Genomic DNA, 12014 nt, shown 5'->3' with positions numbered 1-12014 from the left:
GGACACGACTAAGCGACTAAGCGTGCATGTCGGGCTGAAAAAAAGACACGTGCAGAGATGCACTGAGCGTGTTGCACACAGCCCACCGGGGTGCAGTAATGATCCCGGCGGGGCCCAGGAGGCGGGATGCCCTTCCCCAACTGGCTGTCCACTGGGAAGGCAGCTCAGGACATTGATACAGACGTGGCTTGCTTCCAGCCCCTAGCGGACTAGCCCGGGCTCCTGTCATGGCGACCACGGGAGTTCAACACCCAGCCGAGGGTCCTCCTTGCTGGAGAAGACCCTCAGCACACACGCCTGCGGGTCGCAGCGCCAGCTCTCTGTAAACATGCTCCGTGTGTCTGTTCTGTCTGGGGAGAGCTTGGGGTGGGGATCGTCTTGCTGATACAGGCAAATCCATCAAGACAGACTGCTTACACCTTGGTAGGTTTTTGTTTTCTTTTAAAACAATGTTTAGGGGCCTTCCCTGGGGGTCCAGTGGTCAAGAGTCCACCTGCCTGTGCAGGGGACACGGGCTCAGAGCCCGGCCTGGGAAGACCTCACACGCTGCAGAGCAATGGAGCCCCAGCGTCACAACTAGGGAGGCCACACGCTGCAGTTCCCGAAGCTGCGTGCTCAAGAGCCCGCGCTCGGCACCAAGAGAGGCGTGGGCCACCGCCCGGAAAAGCCTGCCCACCGCAACAGGGAGTGGCCCCCACTCACCACAAGTAGAGACAGCCCACGCGCAGCAGCAAAGACCCAGTGCAGCCAAAAAGAAAGAAAATGAAATTTTTAAAAACAAAATGATGTTTGAGATGAATGGATAAAGAAAGTATGGAATATATATATATACACACACACACACAAAGGAGTACTGGTTGCGTGCTCGGTTGCTCAGTTGTGTCCTACTTGTTTCAACCCCATGGACTGTATAGTCCACCAGGCTCCTCTGTCCATAGAATTCTCCAGGCAAGAACACTGGAGTGGGTTGCCACTTCCTTCTCCAGGAGAGCTTCCTGACCCAGGGATCGAACCTGGGTCTCCTAGATTGTGGATGGACTCTTGACCATCCGAGGCACCAGGGAAGCCCATACAATGGCGTACTGCTGCTGCTGCTGAGTCGCTTCAGTCGTGTCCGACCCTGTGCGACCCCATAGACAGCAGCCCACCAGGCTGCCCCGACCCTGGGATTCTCCAGGCAAGAACACTGGAGTGGGTTGCCATTGCCTTTTCCAATGCATGAAAGTGAAGTGAAGTCCCTCAGCGTCCGACTCTTAGTGACCCCATGGACTGCAGCCCACCAGCCCACGGTCCATGGCATTTTCCAGGCAAGAGTACTGGAGTGGGTGGCCATTGCCTTCTCCAACAATGGAGTACTAGTGAGCCTTAAAAAAAAGAACCAAACTTTGTCCTTGAAGCAACCTGGATGGACTCAGAGGGCATCACGCTAAGTGAACTAGGTCAGACAGAAAGAGGCAAATATTGTGTGATCTCACTTGTATGTGGAACCTAAAATATACAACAGAACAGTGAAAGGAGCGAATAAAAAGCAGGCGTAGAGCCTCCAAGAGCAAATCAGGGCTTCCAGCGAGGAGACAGAAGGTGCAGAGCCTCCAAGAGCAAACCCGCAGCTCCAGCGAGGAGAGGGAAGGCGCGCGCTGCCCGAGGAGGAGGCACTCACCGTCCTCAGCGGCGGCGAGACGCTCTCTGGGTCGCTGCCTCCCGCCTGGCCCCACATCCGCCGCTGGCCTCACCGTTTCTGTCTTCCGTCCGAAGGGAACCCCCTTCCAGCTCACCGCACGTCTTCCTGGCCTTTCCTCAGCTTAGCCGAGCATTACTTTTAAACCCTCATTCTGATCTTTGTTTCGTGTTTACAGAAGTAGATTCCTTTTATTCCTTTCCCCAGACAGGCCTAATCCCTTTGGAATTCGAGTTTTTTAAGAGCAGCTCCTTGGCTATGGAAAGGCAGCCCGCCACCCCGCTGCAGAGAGAGGTCCGGGGCTGGCCTGGGGTGCAGGGGAAACACGTCCCCCGACCTCCAGGCAAAGGCGCCCTGGCTCCCCCTTCCCCCAGCTTCCCTCCCATTTCTTGGTGGGTCGGCACCAAGGGCACCCTGGAAAAAGAGGAGGGAGGGATGGAGGTGCAGGGGGACGGAGAGGCGGCAGCAGGTGGCCCACCCTGGACCCTGAGGCCTGACCGCACCCTGCTGGGGGAGCGTCACCGAGGGAGGGGACGCAGCGCCACCGCCCCAGCCACCCAGCTGCCGGGCGTGGCTGCCATGACAGGGAGCCACTGCTGCCCGGGGCTCTGGCAGGGCCCCACGCAGGGACCGAGGGCGGCGGAGGGGGCCTGATGATGCCTCTCTCTCCCTCCTGCAGCTGCGGGTCCCCAGGGGGCTCCCTGATAAACAGCTGTTCACGAACCCTCTGAGTTCACTTCCCAGGGAGACCGAGCTGGGAAGCAGAGACCGTTGGCACAACAGGTGAACGCCCTAACACCAGAGAAGACTGCGCTACGGCTGTCCTTTCAGGGGACAGTGACGAAGTCAGTGTCACACGTGGAGTTGGAGTACACGGCATCAGTGAGTTCCCTTGGTCCTGCGTGCAAGGCTCCATATCCATCGCGCAGAGATTAAAAGTCCTGAGAGATGGTTACTCTGTTCCCCCATTTTACAGACGAGGTGACCGAGGACCAGGGAGGACACAATCCTCGCCCAGGGTGCCGCGACTCGTGGCTGTGCCACAGCTGACCCCGGAGGCTCGTTGCAGAATCTGTGCTCCCACACCAGGCACCTCCTCCTCCCCTGCCAACAAGCTAGGTCCTCCCCCAGGGCTAGGTCCTCCTCCAGGGCTAGTCCTCCTCCTCCCCTGTCAACGGCTAGGTCCTCCTCCTCCCCTGCCAATGGGCTAGGTCCTCCTCCGGGGCTAGGTCCTCCTCCAGGGCTAGTCTTCCTCCTCCCCTGCCAACGGGCGAGGTCCTCCTCCTCCCCTGCCAACAAGCTAGGTCCTCCTCCAAGGCTAGTCTTCCTCCTCCCCTGCCAACGGGCTAGGTCCTCCTCCTCCCCTGCCAACGGGCTAGGTCCTCCTCTGGGGCTAGGTCCTCCTCCGAGGCTAGTCCTCCTCCTCCTCCGGGGCTAGTCCTCCTCCTCCCCTGCCAACGGGCTAGGTCCTCCTCCGGGGCTAGGTCCTCCTCTGGGGCTAGGTCCTCCTCCAGGGCTAGTCCTCCTTTGGGGCTAGGTTCTCCTCCGGGGCTAGTCTTCTTCCTCCCCTGCCAACAGGCTAGGTCCTCCTCCAGGGCTAGGTCCTCCTCCAGGGCTAGTCCTCCTCCAGGGCTAGTCCTCCTCCGGGGCTAGGCCCACCTCCTCCCCTGCCAACGGGCTAGGTCCTCCTCCAGGGCTAGTCCTCCTCCGGGGCTAGTCCTCCTCCGGGGCTAGGGCAGGCGGTCTGGTCTCAGTCCCCATCGGGGGCAGGAAGGCAACAAACAAGGGTAGGAAGAGGAGACAAAGGAAGAGCAGAGCTGGAACAGAAATGGCAAATCTCAAAAGATATTCTCTTTTTTTTTCAGTTAAAAGCATGTCTCTTGGAGGCCCCTGGTGGGCCAGTGGTTACGAATCCGCCTGACAATGCAGGGGACACTGATTTGAGCCCCAGCTCCTGAAGCCTGCGCCCCAGAGCCCGAGCTCTCGACGAGAGACGCGGATAGGAAACGTGAGCCCCGCAACCAGAGAGCAGCCCCACTGCAGGCGACCGACACGCATGCGCAGCACCAAAGACCCAGCACAACCAAAAATAAGGAAATTCACTGTTTTTTAAAATAGCGCGACTCTGGTCGAAATAAAAAATGAGCACATGCCAGACCTCTGTTGATCCGATTGCATTAGTTTTCTAGGGTTAATGTAACAAGTTACCACTTGGCAGTTGGTTTAAACCAGTATGAAGGTGTTCTCCCCAGTTCTGGGGGCCAGAAGGCCCAGGGAGGGTCCGCAGTGTGGCACCACCTGCCCCCACACCCAGCCTCTAAAGGAAAGCCTTCCTCCCAGTCTCGCCTGTCCTCCGCAATGCCACTCATCACTGGATTTCTTTCTTTTTCTTTTTTTGCTGCAACAGGCCACATGAGGACTCTCAAGCTCCTCAACCAGGGATTGAAACTGCGCCCCTGCAGCAGAAGCTCGGAGTCTTCGTCCCTGTACGGCCAGGGAAGCCCCCTCATCACTGGATTGAAGGCCCATGCGAGGAACCCAGGGTCGTGGTCTGTGTGTGGGCTGGAAAAGGCTTTCCAGACATGAGGCAGAATGACAGGAGAATAGAGTTTATCAGAGCAGGAGACACTGTTAGAAGAGTGGGCAGCCTCAAGTGAGAGTCAGCACTTTGGGGGGTTGGAGCCAATTCCTTTTATAACCGCAAGACAAAGAAAACTGCTGAAGGAAGGCATTAGGCGATGGGATAGGGGGCTATAGGGTGGGTCACAGGGTGGGTATTTTTACCCAATATGGGGTCGGGGGGCTTATGACAATGATTGCTACGGAGCTTGGTCAGTGCCGGAGATGACCTTGGTACAGAGTTGCACCTGTGGCCTTGGGACAGGGCCTGCCACCATTCAATCCACTAACCTGGTAATGATGGAGCCAGCAGAAGAATGAAGTTCTTTCAAATGAAAATTTGAGAAACAGAGGTTTACCTAGTGAGTTAGCAAAGGTGCGTGAAAAAACTTTGCTAACTTAGAGGCGAACGAACGGTTCCTGTCTCACAGGGCAATAAAGCTGGAACCTTGGGGGCTGTCTTTTCCTACAGACGGAAATCTATTTGGACAAGCATGTTCAAGTTAGCATGTGACTCACAAGTTCAATAATGAATGGAAAATCAAGCAGAGTTCATCCCTTAGACCGTCGTTATCCAATAGAACTTTCTGCAGTGATGGCATTTTCCATATCTGGCTGTCCAGCCCAGTAGCCACATGGGCTACCTGAAATGCTGCTACTATGGCTGAGAAACTGAATTTTGAATTCTAGTGGATTGTAATTAAAGTTTAAATAGGAAGCCACCAGTGGCAATGGGGCAGTGCAGCCCTAAAGAATTCAATAACCCCTCACAGGACCTCTAGACAGTGGAACAGTGAAAGGATACACTGTTATCACTTATATAGAGAGTCTAAAACAATGGTACAAACAATTTATTTTCCTACTCAATACTCTGTAATCACCTACATGGGAAAAGAATCTTAAAAAGTACGCATACACATATAATAGACACATGTATGTCTCACTCATTTTGCGGTGCACTTGAAACTCACACGATACTGTAAATCCACTATATTCCGCTGGGCTTCCCAGGTGGCTCAGTGGTTCAATTCCTAGGCTTGGAAGATCCCCTGGATGAGGGCATGGCAACCCACTCCAGCATTCTTGCCTGGAGAATCCCACAGACAGAGGAGCGTGGCGGGCTCCAGTCTATAGAGCCACAGAGAGTTGGACACGACTGAAACGACTGAGGCGCATGCACTATGATCTAATAAAAATCGATTTTTAAATAAAGGATGTACTGTTGGCTTTTTTTTCCAAATTGGTATCATTTTTCTTACAACGTTAAATGGCAGAACTCAGACCAGGCCGACCACAGGAGGGGTGGGACTTGGGCAGAACTGGCCGTGGAGTATCCATGGGGTCAGAAGAGCACTTTTATTTGGTTCTGATCAATCGCTGTCCTGTTGCCAGAACTACAGAACGTTAGGGGAGGGGCCAGACATGTGGGTATCTATGCAAAATCTCTCAGTGTTTCTCGGTATTCTGAGATTAGCCAGTAGTGATCTCCCCAGGGAAATCAGCCCACAGTCATTATCCTCTCATGACGTGCTTTATTTTAGTTGCCTTTGTTACAATGCCATCCAGCTCTATGCTTCACACGTGTTGGGCTCCCTTCCCCCGCACCCCAAGTGGTGCAATTCATTTCAGCGCCACAAACATTTATTGAGCACCTACTGTCTACAAGGACTGGGCAAGAAGCAAGAAGACTGAACTAAGGAATTCCCTGAAACGAGACGAAAAGTGTGAAAGAAAAGTTAGGAGCGTGGAAGATACTGCCAGGTGTTTCCCACATCCACCTGAACACGTTTTCAGAAAGAGGACAGAGTGCATAAATGGGATCAAATATTTCAAAAGACGAAGAAAAATGTCCAGAGTTAATGAAACGCATGAGTCCTCTGAACAACAGTGCCCCAAAGACCAAAATAGGAGAAAGAAAAATGCCACGTGCTTAGTGGTGACATTGTGGTGAGATTTCAGAATACCAGGGACAAAGCCTTGATCTCCCTGAGGAAAAAGGAAAAAGCAGATTTCTTTTTTTTTTAAATAAAAATAAAAGACTGTATGGCGGGTGGGGGGAAGGAGTATCACCTTGACCTCACACTTCTATCAATAACAGCTGATGGGAGAAGACAATGAAGATGCATCTTTAACATCCTAATGGAAAAAGCTTATGAACATCGATTTCAAGTGAAAATATTCTCGTAGGGAAAAGAAGGGCTTCCCAGGTGGCACAGTGGTAAAGAACCCACCAGCCAGTGCAGGAGACGCAGGAGATACAGGTTCGATCCTTGGGTTGGGAAGATCCCCTGAAGGAGGGCGTGGCAACCCACTCTAGTATTCCTGCCTGGAGAATCCCATGGGCAGAGGAGCCTGGTGGGCTACAGTCCCTGGGCTCACGTAGAGACACACTGAATGCTCCACATGCAAGCATGTAAGAAAAGATGGAGGCATTTCAGACAAGTGAGAACTCAGAAAATATACCATTCACAGGACCCGCTTGAAAGGATCACTGGAGATTGTACTCTACAAAACAACAAAATGAATTTAGGAAGAGCGAGGCTCTAGAGAAACAATCAGAAGCTGAAGAGAAAATAACTGTTAAAGTGTCATGTTAAGAAAAACAAGTATTCATAAGGAGTTCGTCTATTTTTAAAAAAATATTTATGTTTGTATTTGGCTACCTCTGGTCTTAGTTGCCATGTAGGGTCTCATTCCCTGACCAGGGATTGAACCCAAGGCCCCTAGCATTGGGGTTGCGGAGTCTCAGCCACTGGACCACCAGGGAGTCCCCAGGAGTTCCCTCTATTGAACACATTTAACTTGCATCACAAATAGGAACTTTGCTTACCATCGTCTTCAAAGAGTCAAGCCTGAAAACTTCTGTAACATCTTAAGGAACCTCGCTGGAAACCGGTGCCTGCAGAGAGACAGGTCCACCGCAGTCAAGAGGGTGACTGGGTTGATACGCGGTGTGACATCAGGGTCCCGCCGCAGCTCCAGACCTGGGGGTTTGTCCACTTGGCCCAACAATCTTTGTCCATTGCAAGGCCATCCTGCATAACACAGTCTCACTGGTCCATATTCTGTCTTCTGAAACCACAGATGCTCTTATTTTCTAAAATAAGAGCGTTTGACTCAGAATGAATTTGTATAATTTGCCCTTCTGGTCTTTCTATTAGAGCACTTAAATGACTCCACGGAAACCTGCCAAAAGCTTTCAAACCTTTAGCATCGAGTGGGAAGTGAAATTGAATAACAAATGAGCTGGAGTCAGGGGGGAAAGTCTTGTTTGAAAAGAGAGGATGCAGCTGCTTTTGAACCTTTTGCTTCATCCCCCCCACCCCTCCCCCATTTATAACACCTCTTTTAGAAGTTTAAAACTGTTTGCTTTTCTCCATGAATCTGAGCCTCAACCAAGGCCGGCAGGAGGGTGGCCGGCTTTGTGTCCATGGGTGAAGACAGCGGATTTTTTGTTTCCCTATCAGGATCTTCAGTGTCTCCCTCTCCTGAGGGATTAGAGATCATTAATTACTTTCTGTGAAAGAGGGAGCCTCAGGCCTGCGGGCTGGCAGGTTGGCTAAAAATAGCAGCTGTAGGTTATTTTTAAAAACCCTCAAGGAGGGATCCGTGACCATGAGTCAGGTTTATCTGGAGTTTGCCTGCTGAGGGAAAACCACAGCGGCCACGTCTGCAGGACAGACAGTCACCCCCGCTCACCTGGCAGGAAATAGAGAAGAACGTGACTGTGTGGAAATTGGAAGACCCACTTTAGTGGAGAATAAATATTCCATTTCCAAAGGACGTGCGCTGTTTTCTCAGCGCTGGCTCTTAACTGGGGTTGTCATGCTTCTGTGCAACTCTACTGTTTTTTTTTTTTTCCTTCCCCAGAACTGTTCGTAATCTATTCTCTGAGGAGGAATTCCGTGGCATGTGAGGTATCCGTCTTCTCTGAGACGTCCATTTCACTTGCTTACAGAACATTAAAAAGAAATTTTAAGTGATAAATGCATTAATCTACAGCTACTTATGATTAGGCTGTTCAGGCTAAAGTGGAATACATTATCTGTGAGACATCTTTCATACTCCCAAGGCACTTTAAAATAATGAAAACATATAAAATAATATCTAAGTAATTAAAGTAATGGCAAATAAAAGCGTAGCATTATACAGAATTGGGGTAATCCATCTCTTTTTATAAGCCCTTTATGACATTGCTATTAATTTTTAAGTAACAAAATGTTGCTCTTGAACCCAAAATGGGCTGTTAACTAATATGTGCACTATTAATTGCTTTGCAGATGCAAAGTGCTACATTCTACTTTGTAAAAATAAGCCTTGGAGGTTATCTAATAAAATCTGTACACAGAGCCCTCTTATGAATCATCTATGCCTCGAAGGAGTCTCCCCATGGCGAAGCCTTAAAAATAACTTCATCAGACCCTATGGCTCTTCTAGGAGCTGATCCGTGAGTGTTGGGAAACCTGAGGCCGCAGCTTCTAATTTGCCTGTCCCCTTTCAGCTAACGGGTTTTAGCTGAGATGAGGACACTTCTTAAAGCGGTGTCGCCTTCTTTCTCTCTCCCCAGACCAGCTGCTCTCCACCATCACGCCATCTCTAGATGCTCCGGGGTCCCAGTGAGTAGGCCCGACGGCCTGACTTTCCTCTGTTCACCGGAGTGGGATCGATGAAGCACATCCTGAACTGCCCAGTCCCAAGGGCCTCGTGGGTTCTCCCGGCACCACGTTCAACGGCCCCGTGGATGCCTCCCACTCCTCAGATGCAGGTGAGGGGCCGCGGGCAGGGTTTCGGGAGGCACTCACTCTTGGGCTTGGCCTCTGACAGCCTAGCTTCCTGCCCTGACATATCCGGCCGGCTTCTCCAGCCCTAAGTTACAAGAAGGATCCACTGGAAATAACTGGCAACGGGCAGCAAGGGCAGCTAGAAAGGATCATCACTTCAGAGCGGGTCCCGGGCCCCCTTTCCCTCAACTCCCCATTCCACCAGTTCCCGCAAGGAACTGGCCTGTTTCTGGATAACTGGAACTGCTCTAGCGGGCTCCCCAGTTGGTGAAACAAACCGTGTGTTCTGCTTCTTACCAGCTCTGCTATAAACCCTTTCGAGGGAAAACACATGCGTAGAAAATCATGAAAATTTCTAAGTGTCACAGGTTACCTCTTTTCCTCTTAAGAGATTCTCGATGTAACCGACTATATTAAAGGTTCGGAGAATTCTTGCAAAGGAGAAAAACGGTTGTTTACCTTTGTCTCAAGCACCCTTCAACCACAGAGCCCCTCCTTGAGGGGGGAAGGGGTGGCATCTGTTAATATCTTAGGAAACAGGGCTTCTGAGGAAGCCGAGAGGAAGGGGCTCAGGCTCCGGTTTGATGTGAAGACGGGGTTGGAAGCCTCGGGAGTAAGGGGTCCCAGTGCTCTAGTTACCCTGTTCCCGGGTCTGTAGAGTGAGTAGGGAGCAGTGGTTTATGCAAGGGTCCTGTGGCTCATCCCTTCTCTCCTTCCCTAGCGACCACCCACCCTTGGTGGGTGCCTGGAAAAAGGGATCTTGGTCTACCAGTATGCCATTCCCAAGCTGGCACTCTCCATCCTGCTGCTAGAGAATAAACTTTGAAGGGGTATTTCAGGAGAACTCAGGGTAGCAGTCTCAGGCCAGAAATTTGCTCTCCTTAAATAGGTCAGAAACACCAAAGGCAAGAATCAAACAGTGGGGTCCCTAAGCAGAGCCACCCACTCAGCTAGTTCAGAGGCTGAGAACAAACACAGACAAGAAAGGCCCATCAATCCTGCAAACCCCAAACCTTTCAATCATTTTGATAAGGCTCAGGCTTTTGACTCTGCGGCAGAGTTTACTGACTTCAGTTAATTCCAGCCTCAAGTAAACCTTAGATGTTGATACTGATTGTCAGCCTAATCTTTATTCAAATACATCAATACATTTAAGGCCAACATAAAAAGGCAAATATTTGCCCCTTGTGTGAAAGTAACCAGCTTTTAAATAATAGACTTTGCTGGAATCACTAGCAACCATTCTTTATCCTTTTTCTCTCACGTTCCGAGCAATCTGGCCTAGCAAACTATATTTACCAAGTAATTAATTTGTTTCCCCTTAAAAAAAATAAATAAATCCAAACATGTGTCATTTGGCTGTCTTCCCAGATGAAAGCAAAGATACTTGGTATCTGAGTTATATTTAGTCGCTCAGTTTTAATTTGGGGTTGATTCTGTCTCACTGTGGTTTATATTTAAGTAGATGCAGAGAACTGTGATCCTGCTGACCCAACTACCTAAGGAATACAAGTGAATGCTGCTGCTGCTCACGGGTCTTAAAGGACTGGATTGGAGCCCATTCCCACTCATTCACTCGCTTGGTTTTCAGTGGACAATTCTGGGACCTCTCCTCTGGAGAGCTGGCGTCCCACTGGAATTTCCTATCCTCCATGTAATAAAACTGTCACCAAGCTCATGAAAAATGATCAGGAGCGCTTATTAGATGCAGATTCATGCTGCTTCCGATGACCCCTCCCCACGTGGGGCTCCCTCCCCCGCTCCATCCCTTCCTCCCCCGAACTGCCCCTCCGGTCGGGAGCCCTCTGGGATTCAGGGTTTTCCGTATATGGCACCAGACCCCGGTTTCCTTCGTCTGAAATTCACCAAGGATACGTGCAGAGATGCAGACGCAGTCCCAGGTTCCTGGGCCCTCAGCCCTTGGAGCAGAAGGAAATCAGTGAGTTTCAGCACGGGGGAGCGGGGGAGCCTTTCTGAGGGGTCCTCTTTACCCGTTCCTAGTCCGAGCTTCCCTGCCCCCATCGTGGGGGCAGTCCGGGCTTCCCTGCACCCCCAGCACCAGCTCCTGGCCCGCAGCAGAGGGCGGTGACCCAGAGCAGGAGCATTCCCTGCTTCACCTCCAGGAGCCAGCGAAACGTCTGTAGGAGCGACTTGTTCCAGCTGATCCTTGAGGAAAGGAAATTCCTGCAGCTGGAAACAGCAGAGATCTGGGGGCGGGGGCGCTGGAGCGAGGAGCCCGAAGAGGCCTGTGAGACCCGAGCGGGGTGGGCTCCGCCTTCCCTGGGGCCCACACAGGGGGTCAGACTTGGGGGGGTCCTCTAGCGTGTCTCTGAGGTTCGCGCCCTTGACATGTCACAGACATGGCAGATCGAGCTTCCCCTGCCCAGCACAGGACCCGGGTTGCTGGGGTACAGCTCTGTGCCCTGAGGTTGACCCAGGGGAGGTGGCCCCTGGAAGCCCCCTACTTCGCCTTGCAGGCTGCCTGTGGCCCTCAGGAGGGCCAAAACTGATTCAGGTTCAGGTTTCAGCACGCTAGGGAAAGTGGAAACTTAAATCAGAGATTAGTGAATCGTCTATAAATTGGGGCTTCCCTGGTGGCTCAGATGGTAAAGAATCTTCCTGCAATGCGGGAGACCAGGGTTCCATCTCTGGATTGGGAAGACCTCTGGAGGAGGGAATGGCTACCCCCTCCAGTGTTCTTGTCTGGAGAATTCTGTGGATGGGGAGCCTGGCGGACTCTACTCCATGATGTAGCAAAGAGTCGGACACAACTGAGCGGCTGACATGCTTTGACTTTATAAAGTGAGCTGTGTTGGTTTCCCACGATTTACCGGCTGAGAGTGCATCCACAGCTGGAGCTGGAGGTGAAGGGAAGGGGCCTTGCTCGCTGCCCTTGGAGTACACACAGGTCCCGTCGGGCCCCAGGTGCAGAGGCC

General features: G+C 51.7%; 1 long non-coding RNA gene across 2 annotated transcripts in view; it reads right to left on the bottom strand.

Annotated features, from left to right (window-relative positions):
- LOC121818053 (uncharacterized) overlaps nt 1-12014 on the bottom strand; it is a 29535-nt gene that overhangs the window by 17254 nt on the left and 267 nt on the right. For both annotated transcript variants that reach the window (XR_006058159.2, XR_006058158.2), the window contains exon 2: nt 7128-7394. This is a non-coding gene — a long non-coding RNA (uncharacterized LOC121818053). The remainder of the gene's footprint in view (nt 1-7127; nt 7395-12014) is intronic.

Source organism: Ovis aries, chromosome 26 (genome assembly GCF_016772045.2).
Source record: "Ovis aries strain OAR_USU_Benz2616 breed Rambouillet chromosome 26, ARS-UI_Ramb_v3.0, whole genome shotgun sequence".
Classification (NCBI taxonomy): Eukaryota; Metazoa; Chordata; class Mammalia; order Artiodactyla; family Bovidae; genus Ovis; species Ovis aries.
This window is presented reverse-complemented; position numbering and strand designations above follow the sequence as displayed.